Genomic DNA, 22368 nt, shown 5'->3' with positions numbered 1-22368 from the left:
CTTTATGAATCTGAGGATCCATATATGCTCTAATCCCTTCCCCCAGAGTCCTCCCAAAGGTCCTCCCAGGTTCCTCCCACCCAAGGTTTTGGTGTTTTTCCACTCTTTTACAGTAGTTTTCCACCATCCCCTTTGGTAAACAAGGTGCTTCACTAGCACACTCCTTTCTTACAGCCCACGTTATGTTTGCCACCTCCCATAATAGGACTGTATGAAGTTCTGTCCTAAAAATTCTATGTTTGTACTGGGAAAGAAAAAACAGAAGATTACTGCCATATGTAAAAACTAACCAGCCCAATTAAAAAAAAACCAACACATTCATCAAGTGATCTTTAAATTACTAGATTCAGTACATTGAGAAACACCTTAAAAAAAAAAAAAAAAAAATAAAATGTATTCTAAACAGAGATAAAATTATTTATCTTTTAGATTGATACAATATTATTAAAGCCATTAACTGTACTTCAGCTTTCAATTGCATTACATCCAGAAATTCAAAATTACATTTTGCATATTGTTTTTATGTAGCTGTGCTTCTGGTCTTCCGGGACCTGTTTTCTTATGGAATATACAAGTGGAAAATTGATCTATCTGCTAATCAGCATTGCTGGAATTAATTCTCACCTTACACTATAAAAACTGTAAGAAGCGAATTCTCTGCTGACCTAATTCAATTTGAAGTCAATGAAACAATGTCAGGAGAGAATGTGGTAGTGGTTCCAAGTGTATTTTGTGATTATTTGAACAACAATCATTAGTTATTTTATTTTAAATATACAATGTTCTGTATCCTTTTTTTTCAATACCAACATAATGTTTAGCTTTTCCGGCTAATTGATTCAGTCTTGCAAGTCTGACGTTTAGTATGTTAGACTTACAGTTAACATATTTATTTTTCCACCAGTAATTACATCCTGAGTAATTTCTGTTACTGCCTTTGAACTACTAATTCCCGAATTTAAAAAAAAAAAAAAAGAAAAAGAACATTTATCTAGTTATGCAGAGTGTGACACTTTGTCATTAAACAGTGATGTTAAGTGATGCATCTATGTCTCTTAGAAGTTTCTAGAACACTTGTCTCCTGACTCTTTTTAAAGCATCACTTCTGTGTGTGCACGTGGTTGTATTTCCTTGACTGTATTTCCTTGTACAATGCGTTATGAGATTTAAAGTGTCATCTCAGTAGAGGTTAGTAGTATTAAGTGTTGGCTAAACATCATTTAGAAATTATGACCTGAGCTCTATATTGTATAAACAGCTAATTTTTTCATCTGACATTGCTCATCTATTGGAAGTAAATAGATAGGAAATCTGATCTTTATTTTAACAATGTCACGAGAATTTCCAAAAAAAATCAGCACCTGCTCACACAAGAAATTTACTTCTTTTACAGCAGGAATGTGAATAATAATCTTTGTTTTGGTCCACAAGTGTCCTGGTTTAGGCCAGGAAAGGACTAATTTTCTTTCTTGTAATTTTACTTTTAGCTGAGTCTCTTGTATGTAGCCACACTTACTGAAATCAACAGCATGTTTCTCAGTCAGCGTCTGCTCAATGTTTATAGTTACAGATAGAGAAAGGTATGCAGAACCAGGGTCATTGCTCAGCTATGAGAAATATCTTATGCCCTGGAAAGAGAAAGGAAGGAAAGGGGTCACACCTGCAATGCTCATTTCAGAAGGGGCAGAGCACACAGGTGACCAAAAATGACCAGACAGGGTATTCCATCCCATACACATCATACTCTGTATAAATTTGATGGATCATGAGGGTAAACTTTGTCTTCTTCCCACAGCTGGCATCTAGGGAATATTCCATCCATTTGTCTGCCTTTGATCCCCATCCGTGCCCTCCTGAATGCCTCCAGCTCCCATCTGCCACTGACTCCATCAGCTCAGCCTGGGACATTTCCAAGGCTGTCCTGCAGCCTCGGAGGTGTGGCATGAGTGTTAACTGGGGGAAACATGGTATAATTTTTCCGTATACTTATTTAATTTTGTATTTATTTAATCACATTTTTCATAATTATTGTTTCATTAAAGCTGTGTAGTTTAGTTTTGAAATGGTAAGTCTCTCTCCCTTATTCTCTCTCCTTTATCAGAGAGAGAAGGGGGATTAATAGAGAGCATCTGTCACTTGGTTAATTGCCAGCACAGCACTAAACCATGACAACAATTTCTAAAACCAAAAATGTCTAATAATGCTTGTAAATCATGCTTGTAAGTTTCCAGCAATATTTTCTAAAAATGACCACACTTGTCCACAGCCCATTCCAGGAATCATACCTTATACTTTTGATTATTACATATTCTCATCCTAAATGTAAGACAATTAATGCAGTTAAGCCAGCAGACATAGCAATTTGTGTAATAATTCCTGGGCTCTTTGTCATAATCTAGATCTCCTGGGAACTCTGTCTAAGATCACTGGAAAGACCTGTGGAAGGGCATCTGCTGTTGACAAAAAAAGTCATGTTTTGTCCCAGCAGAACCCTGATGAGGATGGTCAGGCACATGTGCAGCAAGTACAAGGGAGAGCCACATCAGGGCTGATCTTGGGTACAGCTCATGGAGGCAGATGTGAGATGTAGCTGTCTGTGCAGAGGGGAGTCAGAAGCAATGCCAAGGGTAGTGCATGCATACCCAGTCATGAAGTACTGCGTAGATCTCCAGGTAACATCAGAGGCTTTGGCTCATACCAGATTCTTGGGGGAGAGTAGAGCTAAGCAACATGAGAGCTGAAGGGAATATCTGTGGCCTCTTGCCACATTCTTTTGTCTGCAGAGAGGTGGAGTTACTGGACTGCCAAATAAAGGAGCTGGCAGACGTCAGCATACTGTCTCATCTCTACAGGAATCTCTACAGGATCAAGGCAATCCCTGTGCTACAGGGATTGCCTTGATCTTCTCTACAACACTGCAGCTTCTAGAGTCTGAGTTCAGAAACCCAAGAGGAAGGAAAAAGTATTTCAGCCCTGGACTTCAAGAAAAGACACTAGCTTGTACAGGAACCTACATGCTTCTCAAGAGGAGACAGTCCCAGAGAGAAAAGGGGTCTAGGGGTGCTGGTTGAGTTGTTTTGTTTGAGGTTTCTGGGGAACTTGGGGGCTGAGTGTTTCACCTCCTTCAAGATCGAGAATGTTCCATCATAGGACCATTTGTCAATCAAAGGTGGCAAGAGGCCTGTATGGACAAAAAAATGACATATTCCTAAATTCAAACATAGGAAAAAAAACCAAGATATGGAAGCAGGAAAAATACAGAGACAGTGCATGAGATGAGGTTTAGGAGGCTAAAACCTACCTGATATTGAGATCTGGCAGGAGTTATGAAGGGCAATGTGGAGCTCTTCTACAGGTACATCAGCAGTAAAAGGAACTTTGGAAAATGTGGTTTTCCTGCTGAATGGGACAGAGGAGCTTGTGACAGAGCAATTTAAGTAACTGAGTATCCTGGCTGATTCTATCACCTTGGTCTTTATTGGTAAGATTTTCCTTCAGAAGTTCCAGGACTGAGACCCACATGGAGGTCTCGAGCAAAAAGAGACTTTCAGGAAAGCTGGACTAAATAGTCTTCAGAGACCCCTTCCAACCTCAACCATTATGAGAGTCTTATTTCAATTTGTAAGACAGTCGATTCCACAAGGGAGACAGACTCATTATCACAAATTTTAAAACTTTGCCAAATTATGTTCAGATGAACGGAAATAGATTATTTTTGAACTAAAAAATTGTTCTTAAGAAGGACTCTAGATAAAGATACTGAACTACAATAGTCAGTCTTGTAAAACTGAATGCTTTTTCACGCCTTACATTGTAGTAGTCATACATGACTAGTTTCATGACATCGATCTTTGCTAACAATTTATCTAATTTTATCTGGAATTTCAGGATGTAAGCTTAAATGTAAGCTGCAGTATATAGTGATGTACAATGAAAAATACATCTCATTTTTGAACATCAATGTTGGACATCATCTTTCTTTAAAAAGATTTATTTAAATGAAATCATCAAATAGTGTAGTCATGAAAAGCTATTTTCTATATTTATCAAATGAAATTTATTTCACTTTTTTTTTCATTAGAAAAAATGAAAATTAAAAAATATCTGTCATGAAATACAGTAACTATAAGATATAAAACTTCACATTAGAGAATTTTTCATAAATCTGTTACATGTATTTCAGTAATTTAATGTTAACACTTTCTCTTGATGGGTCTATTTATTCTTTCTAAATAAATAATATTTGTATAAATCAATGGCTACTAAAGATTTGACAGATTATGTGTTCTTTTTGGTAATTATTGTAACTAGGTTTCAAAAAAACAAAACCATAAATACATACCATACAACTGCAATGATTTTTATGGAAAAATAAACTAAAGAGGATCTTGTTTTATTCTGAAAATGTAAAAGTTGTTTGTGAAATGTGCAGGCTGAACTTACTACCTTTACAGGCAAATTATATATTAACTAAAATATTTTTATGAGAATGAGAACTAGTAGGGAAAACATTTTTCTCTTTAACTTAAATTTCCTAAAACAATGACATTTAAGTACTGTCAGAAATTTGACTTAAATATATTAATCATTAAGATTTTATTTCTACATGGATTTTTGACTCTATGTTTCCTGATATTATTCCTTTTTTTTCTGTTTTTTTTTTTTTTTTTTTTAGGAAATTAAAATGAGAAGTAGAGAAAAGAAAAAAAAAAAAAAAAAAGTGGAGAAAATGTTCACTGGGCTTATAGAGAAAGGTAGTTAAATTGAGCACATTTCTTTCCAACTGATTTTATTCTCATATAGAATCTGCCCATATATCTAAATTTTCTATTTTGCCTATAGCTTTTCATTCATAACCTGCAGAAGAAATACTGAAATTGTGACCTTCAGGGGTATAGAAAGGCTTGGAAAATTGGATGGGTACACATTGCCAGATAATTTCATTTTAAAATCAACAATATTTGGTTAGGTATTTATAAAAATTAAAATTGAAAATTCAAAAAAATATTTCTTTCTTATTGATTCCACTATTTAAGGAAGGCTAGAAGTTTATATCTCTGGATAGTAAGTCTTAATGCTATCTTCATCCCAGATTCAGTTGAAAAATGGACTCCAGATCTGATTTAGATTTAAGATTAAAGTTTGAATTTAAGATTAAATTCAGTAGCCTGAGAGAACCTATATTCCTTTACTTCTTAAGTATTGATGATGCTGCCCATGCACATTCCAAGAGGCACTAGGCTCTTACTGAAGGATGACTTGATTTGGGGTAATGCTCTCATCACCTTCTAAACTGTCCTTATTTAACTCATTTTTAGCAATCATCCACCTAGTGTTATCAATAAGACATTTCCAGGTACTTTAGTTTTCTGTTTTTATATTGGAAGTGCATATGAAAAGGGTAAAAACTCCTTTCATTAAACAAGTCCCTGTTGGATAGTCTTCTAAGGAGGTTCAAGAATTTATTCTTTCTGAAGTCACTTAAAATTTGTATTCACAACATTGACACCATAGATGCCTTTTCAAACAGTGGGCAAAACCAAGAGGAAAAAACAAACCCAGTCAACATCCAGACTATACTAATGTGATTCATCAGTTTTCATCACTTTTACAGTGTATCTACTATTAAAATGAAGTTTAAGGTAGAAAAACATGCTTCCTTTAGTCTGGAGGAATAATCAACAATTGTTTTCAGTGCAGTGGCCACCATCAGAGATTCACATGCTTAACTTGTTCCAAATGTCTGAATTATATAGTGCAGAACTAAAGGCAGAATTACTCCCAAAGGCTGCCACTTTAGGAGTCTCTCTCTTTCAGCTGTGGCAAAGTGATTCATAGTTTAAATTAAGAACTTCTAGAACCCTGCGGGGTGAAGCTACTTCATTGGCTTTTGTGATTCTCAGAAGTAATTTTTCTTTCTCAGTCTGTGCTGTAAAAGCCACTGCAGACATGAGCTTTCACAGTGGAACATGAGAACAAAACTGAAGTTGGGAAGGATTTGAATATAAAATCTAGGGAGGGAAAACCAAATGTTGCTACAGTGAGTTTTGAAAAAGATTCAGAAATAATCAGAGTAATTTTCATATTCTCCCCCCTTGTTGATTGATTAGCATTTTTATTCCTACTAATTCTTCCTATGTTCTACCCACAATTAATGTAACGTGTTCCCTTACATTGCTGGCAACACAGTGCACATGAAGACTGATTTGTTGCATAAATACCCTAATAGTACCATTGGAGAGCAATAGAAAATATTTTTTTTTCAGTTCTGTGCTTTGTTATAGTCCCCCCGAAAAAACAAAGTGGCAGATACCATTCAGATACCATTGCCAAAGAAACAGGCAAATCAATAGCTAAGCACAAGGCAGAATAGGTTGACAGTTTGCAGTATGTAGCTATACCACAATAACTGTCCATGCCTTGTAGCAAAGGCAGCTTATTTCACTTCCCTTAATACCAAGCTTCCTTTCTTATTAAAGTGTTTGCTGAAAATAGATTATTTGAAATACATTATAACTGTCTAAAAATGTAAGCTAATGATCTAAACAATGCAAAATGGCAACTTGCAATAACTTATGAGAAGATCTTGTTTCTAAAGAATGATACTAATTAGAAGCCTTGAACTATTTCTTTGTATGTACAGATTGGTAAAGCACATGTGCTTACTTCCCTACTTCCCTAATTCCTTCCACCTGAGCATATTAAAGATCTTTACAAACTTGAACAAAGCCTCCCTGCCCTATGTGAGGCAAGTAAATACAATTGTCTTCATTGTAACAAACAAAGAACAAACTAAAAAAAAAAACAAAACCAAAACACCCAACTGTAATAGCTTTTGCAAAAAAACAAGGAGTGGTACTTCAAAGTTTGTGTGAGAAGACAAAGTGCTCGGAAGATGGTCAGAGCACTGTTAAAGTGTTCATCAAATTTTCATTTACAGCTTACCTAGTGAAAACAACCATTCCTAAGGCTTATAACTTTGCCATTACACATTTTAGCTGGACTGCATCATTACATGACAGTTTGTGGAGTGTCTAGTGAGTGTATACAAAGCTGACAAGTATTTGTTGTCCAATATAAATGTGCTTGCAAGCCAGAAAGTTTATAATGTTGAGACTGTAGGAATCCAAGGATAAGGAAGCTGAAGTAAACTAGCCCAGACTAACTCCATAAATTATAAGACATATCTTTTCTGCAGTTGACATCCCCATGGAACATGAGATTTCGAAATCCAGAATCAAGAATATTGGCATTTTAATAAATTAGGTCATGGACATACTGTAACATGAATCTTACAACAGTGTGGATGCTACAAGCATGAGGCTCACTAGATTAATAAGTAGTATAAATAAGAAATGGAAGGGATCATAAAGTCACTTGTTCCAGTAAACCTCAGGCTGTTTGGCAAATATTAATATAGGTATAGCTTTTTATCCTTCAGTGGAAGAAGCATGGAGTAGCAAATCTTAATATTAGTAAATCTCTAAATTATCTTCTTTGTAAAACTTATTAAAATTTTAACTTAATGTGAGGCAATTACTGTGGAGAAAGCTTTATTTCTCCTTGAAGAAATATTCAGACTGTGTAGATATAAGAATGTCTGAAATCTCCAAAGCCAGGATGAAGGTTCTTTACATAATTTTTCTGGAAACAAACATCTTCGGTTCACTGTGGTTTTGCTAAAATTTCATTGCTCAGAAAGCAAGATCATCCGTGAAGAAAGAAGTAATTTTCCAACTGAATACAGTAAAGTAATATTTGCTCCATCTGTGGGCCATTAAAATACATTAACAAGGACTTCAAGGCCAAAGAACACCTGTTTAGACTTGCAAGTTCTACATTACAGTTGGACTTCATGATCTTAAAGGTGTTTTCCAGCCTTTATGTTTCTATGTAATTTTATATACTAAGAAACTTATTTAATCAACCCTATTATCAGCAGATAGAAGAACCGTTCATCTAAGTATTTTATACCCTCTCATATTACACTGTATGCCAAACTGTAGAAACTGAGCATAATGGGATGCTGTCTTTGAGGTGGAATTCCTTTGAGATCTCTTCTGTAGCTATAGTAATATTCAGAAAGATACAACCTGTTATTTCTTTTGCCAAACAACAATTTTGCTAAAACAATAGACAGGATAGTTTATTTCAATTTTAAACTAGTCTAATATAATAGGAAATACCCACTAGCAATTTCCTGGAAGGATACCTTTGTTGCACACTAGACTACCTGTTGAGATACCTCGACTATTTTAGACTGCTTTTAAGGTACAAATGTAAGATCAGTCTCATTAGAGTTGCAGATTATTAAAATAACATAGCAGAGGAGAAAGGTGACGCTGACTTGACACTGACTTGCTGAGGGCAGTTCTTAAAGAAATTCTAACAAATCTCAGGCCCTGCTCTTAAAAGAGTTTTTCAGAGAAGTCTACCTCCACACCAAGTATCAAATGCTCTTATTTACATTTTGAATGTGTGTTTGCACTGGAAAAGAGGTAGAGTAACAGTATAATCTGATATATTCCCTGCCTGCAATAAACATGTAGGGTAAAACCTCAGATATTTGCAATAATCTCATCTACAGTGCAATTTTTCTTGACATCTCCTACAAAGATAAGACCCTAGAGCATCCAGTTCAGGAGTTATAAAAACCCTGTAATGGGTAATGGACTTAGTCATGTAAGGTGTTCTGCTTAGACTAGATTAATCAAAGTATGGAAATGGCTACTATTCCCCCAGTTGCACGGGGTAACTGGTAAATCTACATTTGTATTTTTAGTTATTTTCTGAGATGTTTACAAAATCACAAGATTCAGAGAGGTGGAGTTGAGAAAGGGCAGGAGACATTTGTAGGGTGTTTGTAGGAAACAAATTTATGTTAACTGTGCTAAATAACTATAATACCATTTCGCAAATTCTACAATGTAATCTCTAATCCATGCAGAAAGCTGTTTATTTCTGGTAGGATGTTTGTCAGGCCAGATGTTCCGTTGAGTAGCTACTCTGGGAAAGCTAATGAGAAGCAGGTAAAACATGGTATTATGAAGAGATGATCAAAATATTTTTTCGCTGCTGAAAAGCAAATATCAAGTAAGAACCATGCCAGTTTGCTGTTTTTGCATATACAGAATTCTTTTTTTCTTGTTTACAGTTTTTGTTGTCAAAAGATTATGATCTGTGTGTAATTTTATTTCCTATATTAAAGGTTGACATTTTATTCATTTCTCTAGAACCCATCAGCAACCTTTTATAAAAGTTTTAGAACAAAAGTAGTATTGTAAATCTAAGATATTGATAATAATAATGATAGGTAACACAAGATTAGATAATGTCAATTCTGAACTATTTATGGGGTGGTTTTGGTTTCATCATACAGCAGCAGCTTTCAAGGGCAAAGTTCAATCTATATAAAATACTGTATTCAGTAGTTCTACAATGGTACCACATTCCTGAGTAAATATTGGTCACATAATGTAATATGTGTCAAGATAAGAGAAGACAGGTTGTTTATAACTGCACCAGAGCAGAATAATACATATCTGAGATCTACATGGAAAATTATGCGTTGAAGAAAAGGTTATTTCAAGTGACATTTGGCCATGTTCAGTTTCAGCCTCTCCATGTTTTGATAAATAAATGGAAAGCATTTTTTCATGAACTTGGGAAGTCTCAAATACAATATAATCAAATCAATGTTGTAGTCCAGTCATGCTGAGGATTGTAAAATTCATTCTGTGAAGACCAACATGAAAGGGTTCTAAGATCTGTGTTGTACTTAGCAGTATTCTTTGCTGTCAAGTGCCCTTAAAATAAGGAAAAAGAAAAGGAAAAAAACCAAACCAAAAACCCAATTCTACTTGACCAAGTTTTGTAAATTATTTCTCAGTTAGTGCAAATGGATGGCTGCCATCATAGCAGTCCCTGAAAGCTGATACAATCCTTTAACCTCACTGGGAACACTCAATTTCTTCATTACTCTCTTAGAACTAAATTTCAAGCCTTTGGAATACAATACTCCTCGCTTAAAATGGTGTTATAATTTATACAACATATAACTGATATTAGATTGACTTTTAATCTTGTGAGCAAACCTTTTTCTCGAACAGACATTTTCCCTTTGACACTGTTACTTTTAGAAGCAAAATTCAAGTCTGTGGTATAATACTGTTGGCTTTGAAATGATTTGTTATTTGCAGCATCACAGCAGCAAATCAATTTTTGTTTAGGACATGGATATCACTATATACAATCCAACAGATGTTCAATAGGAAACAGATGCCATATTTACTTGAAAACAATTTATTATATAATATACATCATATATATAATACAACCTTTAGCATTATATATATAATGTATATTATATAATAATTAATGTTATATATAATATAATATAAAATTTATTATTGGGGCAACCTTTTAAATTTTTTTTTCCCTCTTCTGTTTTTTTTTTTCTTTACTATGAGGTTTGCGGGTAGTCAGTTTTTTTGGGTTTTTTGTTGCTTTTCTGTTTGTTTGATTTAATTTTTGTTGTTGATCTTTTGTTTCTTTTTTTGTTTGTTTGTTGTTGTTGTTTTGGTCTGGTTTTATAGGATGTTCTTTATAGGATATGTCTTTAAGTGAGATATGTAACAGTTATTTGAACAGTTTTTGCTTTATTATGTCTTAGGAACATTGCTTCCAGCACAAATTCCAGAAAAATTCTTCTAGAGAATCTGGCAGGACAGTTGTACTCTTCACTGGGTAAAAAACCTGGCAGGATAGCAGAGCCCAAAGAGTGGTGGCAAGTGGAATTAAATCCAACAGTGGACAGTCACAGATAGCATTCTTCAGGGCTCAATACTGGAGCCACCTTCAGTAAATTTGCAGATGACACCAGCTTTGTTTGAGTGTTGATCATCCTTAGGGCAGAAAGGCTTTACAGAGTAACTGAACAGTCTGGATTGATGGGCTGAGGCCAATTGTATAAGATTCAACAAAGGGGGCCAAGAAGGACAACAACATACTGGCTTGTATCAGCAACAGTTTGGCAAGAAGAACTAGGGAAAGTACCATTCTGTATTCATCACTGGTGAGGCCACAACTGGAAAACTGTGTTCAGTTTTGGGCCCCTAACTAAAAGAAAAACATTGAGGTGCAGGAGCACATCCAAAGGAGGGCAACAAGGCTGGTGAAAGGTCTGGACAACAAAACTTATGAAGAGCATCTGAGGGAACTGGGACAGTTTTGCCTGGAGAAAAGGAGGCTGAGGGGAGACGTTATTGCTCTCTACAGCCACCTGAAAGGAGGTTGTTGAGAGGTGGGGTTTGGTCTTTTTTCTCAGGTAACAAGCAATAGTAACAGAAAACTGCCTCACGTTAGGCCAGGGAAGTTTAAACTGGATATTAGGAAAAATTCCTTTACTGAAAGGATTATAGGGCATTGGCACTGTCTATCCAGAGAATTGTTCAAGTCACTATTCTAGAAGTATTTAGGGTATTTAGGGACCTTATTTAGTGGTGGCTTTGGTAGGGTAAAATTTACAATTGGACTTTATGACCTTAAGAGTCTTTTTCAGTTTAAATGTTTGTAAGATTTTGCCACTTCCAGGAAGCACTCTAGGTACCTAGAGCATAAGTACCTAGCGATATTACAGATTTCACCAGATGTGAATTAGACCTGCATATATACCACAGAACCATCTCCAGAAGCCTAACGCATTCTGTGAAGTAGCTGAAGACCTGGTGGAAACCAGCAGAGTCTCTGCAGGTTAGTAGAGACCAATGTTTTAGGAGCTAACCCCTACTACTGTAATCTACAAAGGGAGATGACATGTTTAGAGGACAATCCACTCAGAAATGAGATGTGTCTAGAATAGATAGGATGGGGTGAATTCTGCCTGGTAAGGAGTCTAAGAGATCAATTAACTTCATTTAACTTCATTCAATTAACTTCATTTTTTTAACAAAAAAATTCCCCAAAATGTTAACTTCAAAATTATGTCCAGACTACTTACAAGAACTATCATGACAAAATTACTACTAAGTCTAAAAAGACTGTAAAGCCATACAACTCCATCTCATTAATAAAAAAAGATGAAGATTAAAACCTTCTTGGTTATTTCCTTTGCAAAATGTACTCCTGGGAGTCATTCAGAAACCTGTTTCACAGGGAACAATCTCTTCCCTGATGTGAAGCCTTACTAGGTTCAATGTAGGCCTATGCAGAAAAACTGCCCACATAGTATACATTTTATTTTTGAAAAAATGTAAGGAGCAAAAGTGAAGAGCACAGTCTTAAAGCTTACACGCATAGAAGCTAAATTCCAAGTTTCACCACTTGTGCAAGAAAAACTTCCCAAACAGTCTTCTTAGCCTCCGCAATTTATTGTGGTCTGTGGAGATTTATTTATCGTCTCTTTATTCAGCATTGCTTATAACTATTTGTAGAGCAACAAATATATAAGTAATATATAAATATATAAGTAGTTCTGGGATTTTGTTGTGGTTCTTATGAATGCTACTGACATTATGTGGGACACCTGGCATTCTAAGATATGTGACTGTATTGGCAAGTGAGAGGAGTAGGGAAGAAAAAAAACATTTGAGTACAAAAGCAACAGCTGAAATATGCCCTAAAAATAAAACAGAGACAGATGGAGGCTCCTAGGAAAGATATCCTAGTAAAATCCATCTTTATGCTATCAGTATAATAAACAGATTAAAAAAAACAAAACAACAAAGTTTGTCTGCATGTCTACTTGTGCTGCACAGTGAATTTTTAGTATCAAACAGAAAAATTCAGTTTTGAATTTTGCTGACTGTATATGCAGACATTTGCCTCTGAGGAATTTTCACAATTGCAATCCATATATGAAGAGGTGAAAACATGAAATGAAATTATAAAGCAGAATCAAAAACAAAGGCAAATTCCTAAAGTGAAGACGATCAGAAGTTATCAGGTTAAAACATATGGGATTTATCATAGTTCTCACAGTTATTAAAAATCAGCCAGTTGAAAACATAAATAATAAAAAATTAGCCTCAAAACATTAAACCCCAGGAAACATCCAGTCTCAGTAGAAAAATAAATAGAGAAAGGAGAACAAAAGTTGGAAAACACAATGAAAAAGAGAAACATCAGTTTATAAAGCAATTAAGATCTTTCACTTATGTAACTGTTTAAGTGTTCCGATTACTTTGAATATATTTGTAGCCACCTAAAGAAATAAGTTGACTACCTGTAAACCCTTGATAAAGAAGTGCCATTGACTAAAGATGTAGAGTACTATGTTTGCATCAATTTTTTTTTATAAAATTAAATTATTACAAACCAAGGGTAACTTCCTTAAAAATTTTTTGAGTTGTAGACTCCAGCATTTGAAAACCTGAAAGAAATCATTATTCTGACTGTTTCTGTGCAAATTTTAGAGTTTCTTTATACAGAGAACAAATCAAAAGTGTTACCTGAAGAATGGCACTGTTTATTTCTATACATATTTTTAGACATACTTATACATACCTATACAGCTCATCTGTATTTCTATGAGTTTAGAAAATAATAAAAACAAAAGAAAAAGCCACATAGCAAACTAAAGAAAAATTTTTGGCTGGAACTAAAACAGATGCAAATTTTTGAGCAAGTGAAAAAAATGGCAGTAGATGTAAATAAAAAATAAAATTAAGAATCAATTGCAGAATCAAGAATATGTTAAAACTCAAACAAAACAAAACAACCAAAAATAATCAGGAGGGTGAAAAAAAGAATCCTTTTTTATCAAAGGTGGTGAAAAGATGGAGGTCATTTACTTTTGTTATTTTCCATTAGTGAACAAACAGGAACTTTAAGTACTACCACAGAGTAACATTTTAGCATATCTGTCAGTGAATACTAATTTTAGAAGTGCTAATTTTAGGAAGAAAGAAGTAAGGGATCAACTCTTCTTGTTAGGTATTGTGCCAAAATAATATACCTATGGCCAAATTATTGTCTTCCTCCTTTTTAGTCTTATGTTACCATGAATAAAGAAAGGAGACAGACAGTAAAATAGCATGTTGTGGGGTTGATAGTGTGTTAAGTAATTTTTTTACTGCCAGTTTATAAACCTGCGAAATATAGAGTTTATAATATAAGTGCTGCTACACTCTTGAATATAACAGGAAAAATGACACAACTATAACTATGCTTGGTAAGAAACACAATAATGTATCCTGAACTTGTAATTTGGTCGTTTACTTTCTATAGTTACATTTTTACTTTCTCTTTAAATGAACCTTTATAATTTTATAAACAGCATGATCTTTTCACTAAAAATTATATTGGCTCTTCCTTTTTTTAGCCCTGAATTGCTCAGTTATATACTCCCTTGCCCTGTCCCTTTATTATTTTTACAGTGATTTGGGACTGCATGATACAAAGTTCTGAGGACTAGAGTTCTCTAAGCTGCAGGTCTAAATGCTTGGCCTAATTGTACAGTATTTCTTTTAAGGAGGGAAAAGAAAAAATAATCAATGTTTGAAAGCAATTTGAGATAAAATGCAGAGGCCCAAGTCAGGCAGTTGGGTTTTTTTCATTTAACTTGAGACAGCCAAAAGAGAAGATTGGGCAAAGCTCTTTGACACTTCCTTTTGTGAATCATCTCACTGAATCAAAAAAACTCCTTTTCAAGTGGATAATGTTTTTTTTCAATATGACTGATCAGCTTAGGAAACGCCTATTTCTCTGTTAGAACCTGGAAAATAAGAAATTACATGAGAGTACAAACCCGATACAGGGAAGATTACAGACTTTATGATGCTACTTCTAGTAGAGACTTCCAGCTAAAATTTTAAAATCTCCCATTTATCCCATTTTTTTCTTTATTTTTATATTTTTGGCTTCTCAAGTGCAGTAATGGATTTCTAGTTACACTAACAGAAGTAAATATCCTGTAACTCAGGATATTAGACCTGTATCATTTGCTTTTAAAAATGACAGTCTGTGTCACTATTATAAACAAAGATGTTTTTCAGAAAAATGCACTTCTAAAAATCCTTCTATTTTTCAATAATAGAGTGAATTCTGAGCTTGAAAAGACAGCAAATATTTAACTCAGATGAAATAAACTTAAAATAAATGTCATTTAACTCAAAAGAAATAAAATTCAATTAAAACAAACACAAGAACAACAAAACAACAGAAGTACCCCAGCAACAACAACAAACCCCAATCATTTATTTGAGCAGATCTATCTGTATCTAACAGTATCTACAACTCCTTTTTTAAAGAATAGAGAAACATCCAAATCAAGACAAAGTAGTTGTGCTTTGGTCACCAAAAGATGCTCAGGATGCACACACTCCTTTTCTTTTGTCAACAGCTCTGACTTCAGGCATTCCCCACTTCATATACTGCAACTCTCTATTCCTCCCTGTGAAACACGTCTGAGTGGCTACTACTGTATTTTATATCTGACTAACAAAGCAGATCAAGATAAACAGACCTGTGAACAATAGTTCTGTAAAAAGGCAACATTGTGTTATTGTTCTGATAAAAATTTAGAAGCTTAATATAGACTTAGATAATGATAAAACAAAATATATTTTTAAATCTCATTAAATTTCTTACTACTAGAAGTGTATAGAAACTTAGAAATATAGCTTAAAGTTTGCTCCATTTTATGTACTCCCAACAATTACTCGAAAAGACATTGTGCATTACTCAAGAGATCTAGAGATCTGCCTGAAAGGGCCTAAATTATAATTTTCACTTTTCATCATGCTTTTAAAGAAATTTGGTCCCTATTAAGTCAAAGTAATTTTTTAAATTATCAGAACACTAATAATGCCAGTCTCTTTTAAATATACTCCCAAATCCATCAGGAATACAGACCAAAGAGTGTTAAGCTTTTAAAGCTGTAATGCAATGAACTAAAATGAATACAGAGTGATTAATGAATCTGAAATGTGTCTTCAACTGTTTTCTCTTTCATTTTTATGTAATGGAATAATTATAGAGTCATCTCAGGTTTTATCCTCTGACCTTAAAAAATGTTCATTCTAAAACATGAGCAATCTACACAAGAATAAAAAAAATAATAAAAAATAATAAAAATATCCAACTAACCAAGCAAACAATAAAAAAACCACAACCCACTCCAAATCCCACAAAAATCCATGCAAGACTCACTGAAATAGAGAGAGAAGAAAGTATCTATGAATTTCTGATAAGAAAGAGCCGGACTCTCAGTTACACACAGTGACAGGACAAGACTTAATGGTAGAAATTCCAGAAAATTCAACTCAGCACTAGGAAAAAAGTTTTTACTGTGATAGTGGTCAAACACTGGAACAGGGTGTGCAAGGAGGCAGTAATGTCCACGTCTATGAAAATATTCAAAACCCTGCTGATCATGGTCCTGCACTGAGGAGAAGCCCTTCAGGAATGTACCAAAATAACTATATGATAATTATTATCTTGAAAGGCCATTCATCATTTAATTAATTTCACTTCAGTAGCCAGTAACCTTGCTTATCACCCTACCCTTTACTCCCCCAGAGACTGGAACCGAATACCTGAGAACAAGTTTATCAAGTAGGCTTAAGTCTCTCTGAAAAAACAACATGACATTAGTGGACTCAAAGGGGTGACAGTAAAATCAATTTTTGCTGAGGTTGTCCAATCAGTCATATACAACTGCATTAACATTGCTCCAGTGTTCTCCTTGTCATTACAGTCATTCTGGTCACTCAATGCACTGACTATGAATATGTGAAAAGACCTGACCCAGATGGAAGAAGAGATCAAGAATAACAGAGTACTTCATCTGGAAAAAGAAGAAGAGGCAGCATTGGCTGTTTATTCTTATGCAGAGACATGTAGTCCATATTGATTAAGTCAGGGAAGCCAAGACTACATGACCTTTTGAGGCTGAACAGCAGATACCTTCCACCATGAAAATTACAGGAGGTACATTGTAAATGCATTCTTTAATGTTGTACATTAAAGTTCTGGGAAAAAACAATTTGCTTAGTACTAGTTAAAACTAGTTTAAACTAGTTAAAACTACAAATGTTAATCTGTATTACATATAAACACAGAGTAATCTATCAATAAATAAGTCTTTCATCATCTAATATCTGATATTTTTCTCAAATAAGTAACTAAAAATGTACTATCTTCTCATTTTCTTAATGCAATCTGGAATGACTCAACACTGCACAGTATGAAAAAATTTTTTTTTCTATGACAGGCACTTCTTATCAAAAGGTAGAAATATGAACTAAAAGTCAGCTTATTAGCATGTTTTAAAATCAGCTGTCTAATTCTCATTTACCAAATATCTCCTAAGCTTCTGCTTTATATGTTTTTGAAAGAAAACCATAGAGGTTTGTAAGAGAGCACAAATCAAATGGATTTATGCACTTTTAAAATAAAAGATAAAGCTTAGTATATTGTAGATTTATAAACAAAAAAAGCTAAGAAGTAGTTTTCCTGTAAATGGCTACCTGATTTCAACCATAATGATATCTTACAAGCTATAAAACTTTTCTAAGCAGTATCTATGGTAACAAGGAGATGAAAAAAGAGAACTAAATAATATTATTCAGCTACAAGAATGCTAAAATATGCTTTTTAAAAGGCTTAGGGTATTACTAAGACTCCCAGACTTTGAAAGTTGTTACTGTTTTGGCTCATGTGGGAAAGAAAAAGAAAGCTTCAATTATATGCAGGTATAGACTCACAGTTGTGCTAAAGTTCATCTTTCCTCTTTGATAATAATGCAGGTTACTGATTGCAGTTTGACTGCCAACATAAACTTATCAACCGCCTCTTTGAAGGGAATTGTAAGAACAGAATTTTTGCTGAGGTGGGAAAAATCCGTATGAAAGTTCTCAACAACAGCCCTTCAACCACTGCTTAATGCTTTGGAAATTGCATAAATTCCCACCATGTAGTATGAATGTTCAAAATCAAAGGGGTGTTTAGCTGAGAAACCACTTGACTTAAAACTGCTGCAAGATGTGGGAGACTTTATTCCTGTTTCTCTGGAGCTGATTAAATACCAAATAAGAAGCAATAACTAAGTAAAATTTAGGAAAATTAAAGGTTTGCCCTTTTTTATTTTAAGTCCTCAGTAGTCTTAGTTCCTGTTTTAAAAAATAGCTAATTTAAAAGTTGCCAAGTTGAAAATTGCTAGCATGAAGTATTTCTATATCTAGCTGCATCTATCTCAGGCATCTATATGCCATCAAAGTTTATGCATTCAAAATTACTCAACTAGATACATACATTGATAGAGGCTGGTAAGACAGATGAAAATGATGCTTGGAAATTAAAACATGGCAAGTATGTTGGAGACATTTCCTTATTTAATAATCAGACTTCAGAAAGCATCCACTTGAGAGAAGAAAGTACAGATTTTTCTGCTTTGTAAAATTAGGATTAATTTGCCACCTCTGCTTCCTCAAAGTAAAAGCTGTAGTACGTAAATCAGTCAAAGCATCATCAGGCTGTATCACAGTGACACCAAAGTTTGGGTGATGGGCTTAACATTGATAATGGAATGTATATCCTAAGATGTGTAACAAGTGTGTATTTTCAAGGACACAGGTTCCATGTTTTAGTTCTGTTGTTCAGTAAAGGATGATAGAGAATGGTTTGTGTTTCCATATTTTGCAGAAGTATATGTTTTATATTAATGCCAGTTGAGATTTACTACCTATCCAGTTGAGATTTATCTACCCCTAAAATGAAAAAGAGTCTTGACAATTAAAATCTGTTCACCTAGTTTTTGATATGTGCCAAAAATATATGAAGTGCAGATAAAGTGCAGAGAGAGGAAAGTAAGTGAAATGGATGGAAAGAAATGGTGCAGGAGTCCCAGATAGGAGGAAGTCAGTAAGAAGAAAAAGAAAGAAGAATCTCCCAACCAGAACTCTGGATGAGTTCACAGTTCTGTGAATCAATATAAAGAAAACTAGTAAAACATCCATTAAAAAAAAAATAAAGAAAGAAAGGAAAGGGTCATGAGGAGTAATTTTATAGTGAAGAGATTGGTTTTGGCTTTGTTTTGTTTGTTGGTTTTTTTTAAATATAATATTGTTAAAGAGGTGAGAGATTTGATGTGATGTGTTCCTTTTCCAGATACCACATCTGAGGGAGTTTCTAAATTATATTGCTGATCTTGGTGAACTTGTTCAGAATTCTAGGGTATTACTTGTTATGAATTAGTGCACTTTCATTGACTTGGTGGAACATTGCTATTTCTATCAAAAAAGACCCACTTTGTGTGTGTGAGGGATGTTGAGAACAGAAATGTGAAGTACCAGTTCAACCATGACATCTTAAGGCTCAGCATCATTAGGTACTTCAGATACTTAATATAATGTGGTGAAGATGTATGTGGTACAATAAAATATGTTTATTGTACAGATATTGTGAAAAATTTACAGTACAATATTTTACAGAAGTGTGATATGCAACTAGGATATGCAAACTAATTACTTCTATGGCAATCAAAAATACTTTTTGGTCTCGAGCACTAGATTTAAATAGCAAATATTTAAACACCATTAGATTGTTCATGAACAACTTAGATGGTTTACTAAATTTTGCATTTTAAGCTGATTTAATCAAGTTGTTGACATTTTGAAGAAGCATGAAGGACCTGAATAGTAATTTTAGAACAGTAATTGCCCTGAAGAGTAAAAACAAAGTGCACATATGTATTTTACTTCAGTATACACAAATGAAAGAAGACTCTTTTCTATAACATAATTGATACATTTTGCAAACAAAACACTGTTCACATTAATAAGGAGCTAAGCATATTTTGACTAAGAAACTATCCATTGTGAAAATGGGACCGGATGCTCCTGTTGGCTAGCAATGACATTCTTGAGCTGGAAAAAAGAGAGGGGAGAAAAATATCTTGCTTGAAGTTATTTTCTACCTCAGCTGTCGGTGTTTTATGAAGGGCTTAACACACCATGCTTCTAAGAGTTCTGTTTTGTGAAATCTACCCCATCTCTTCATAGATATGTATATATACACACAAAAAATACACACTTTAGTAAATCTTATTTATTAATCTTATTACTTCTTTTTTTTTATTTGTTTAGGCTACAGCTTGTTCTATGTATGGATATTCTGGCACTAATTATAGAACAGATTGTGTTGGGATTTCTACAGGACTGCACTATGGCAATACAGATTAAGCAATTAACCTTGATGTCACTGTAATTATTAAGATACTTTAGCAAAATGAACTAATTTCCCTACAGAATGTTCTGCTGAAATCAACTTCCACTCTTTTTAAAATGCCAGAATAGAAAATGTTAATGGAAAACTAAGTTTGAGATTTTAATAATCTGCTGGGCATACAAACCTTTCCATGAGTCATCTTTGGAGCTTCACAAAAATAGCTCACTCCAAACTCACAAGATGATTTTTTTTCATGTATATGCATAAAAATTGTATTGCACACGATAATAAAAAAAATAGGAAATAATATTCTGTGGAAATCAGTGGAAAAAATGGGGAAAAAATAAAAGAAAAAGATATACAAAATATCTCATTAGTGTGTCTTTGTGATGCCACTTCTGACATCTGCTAAAACACACAGCCAAGAGTAACAGGATCATATTTACATTTTGTACAATATCAGCTCTAGTATACAGTAATAAAACTACTTGCATCTAATATCACAATAGTATGTACTTAAAATATACCTTACTAGAAATACAATAAAATGGATGTTTAAATACTTATGTAAAAATTTAACTCTTTTTAGAATTTTATAGTTACTTTATTACTTCATTAAAAATAAATTAATTTATTAAAAAGACTAGTTAGTTTTTGAACCAGATAAACTATGAAATCAATATTCATTTTAAAAATGATCTTTAAAATCTCTTGATTGTGGTCTTTTATATGTGTAGGAAGAATACCTATCCCACATATATTTCTTTGTAAGGACAGTACTTTTATTTAGTTAAGAAATGATGACAGTAATGATTTGTGTAATGGTTTGAAGATTCAAAGACTAATTGTAATACACTAAGGATAAAAAAATGCATTAGGTCAAAAGAAATTAATGTTATAATGATATTTAAAGAAAAATTTCAGAAACTTTCCTGTGTTTTTCAAAAATTTTTAATTAAGATAAATTAAAATGTATTTCAAATACTATTTAAAATTTAGGGTAATTATATGATAAACTAAGGAAATATGCATAAGGAATAACTACTATCAGACGTTTAATCCCATCTGTATTACAATAAAGAATAGACACGTAGTTGTTTACATTACCATTATTAAAAGGTTTCATTTACCTTCTTACACAGATTGCTTCTTTACTTATAATTATGAAACCATAAAAGAAAAATGATGAATATGAAGAAAGAAAAAACTTAAGATTTTCGATTAGGAAAAAAACCCCATGGTTTGCCCTCTTTGTAATTTTCTAATGTGATATGGTTGCATAGCACTGAGAGATAGAGAAGTTACTTCATTCATTTGTAAATGGAAATGAAGCTATTATCAGTGGAAACCCTTGAAATAGTTGAGTTTTTTTCAAGAGCAGGAATAGTTTTGAAATTCTGCGTTTTCTATCTCATATCAGAATCAATGTTTTCTGTTCCTTCAAACATAAATAAAATTGAGGGGGAAATAATATATTGTCAGAGTCAAGTTGGTTTTTCCCAGGTGTATATATATTTGGGGTTTTTTTTAAATTACTTTTTTTTTAAATTAATAAAACGTAGATTTTCAGGTGTTTTTTTTGTTTGGCTGTTTTTTTTTCACTGTTTTGAGGTCTCCTACAGGCTACTTGACCAGGATGGATGGATGGAGGGATGGATGGATGAATGAATGAGGCAGATAGGAGCAGCTTCCAGTTCACAGGCCATGGTCCTCATGAGGGATTTCAACCACCATGATATCTGCTAGAGGGACACCCCAGCAAGGCAGCAGTAATCCAGGAAGTTCATAGAATGCATTAATGACAACTAGGAAAGGTGTAATGCTGGGCATTGGTCTCATCATCAAGGATGGACCGGTGGACAATGTGAAGCTTAGAGGCAGCCCTGGCTGCAGCAGTTACAAAATGTTGGAATTCAGGATTCTTAGGGCAACAAGGAGGGTTCATGGCCAGTTCACTACCTTGGACTTCAGGAGGGCAGACTTTGAACTGTTCAGGTGTCTGCGTGGTAGAGTACCATGGGATAAAGCCCCAGAGGGGAGAGCAGGACAAGAAAGATGGTCAGTATTCAAAGATCACCTCTTCCAAGCCCACGAGCAGCGCATCCCGGGAAAAAGGAAGGCAGTCAAGAATTCCAGGAGACCTGCACAGATGAACAAGGAGCTTCTGGAAACTCCTAATTGTAAAAAAAATTTCTTCAGAGA

Source organism: Heliangelus exortis, chromosome 1 (assembly GCF_036169615.1).
Source record: "Heliangelus exortis chromosome 1, bHelExo1.hap1, whole genome shotgun sequence".
NCBI lineage: Eukaryota > Metazoa > Chordata > Aves > Apodiformes > Trochilidae > Heliangelus > Heliangelus exortis.
This window is presented reverse-complemented; position numbering follows the sequence as displayed.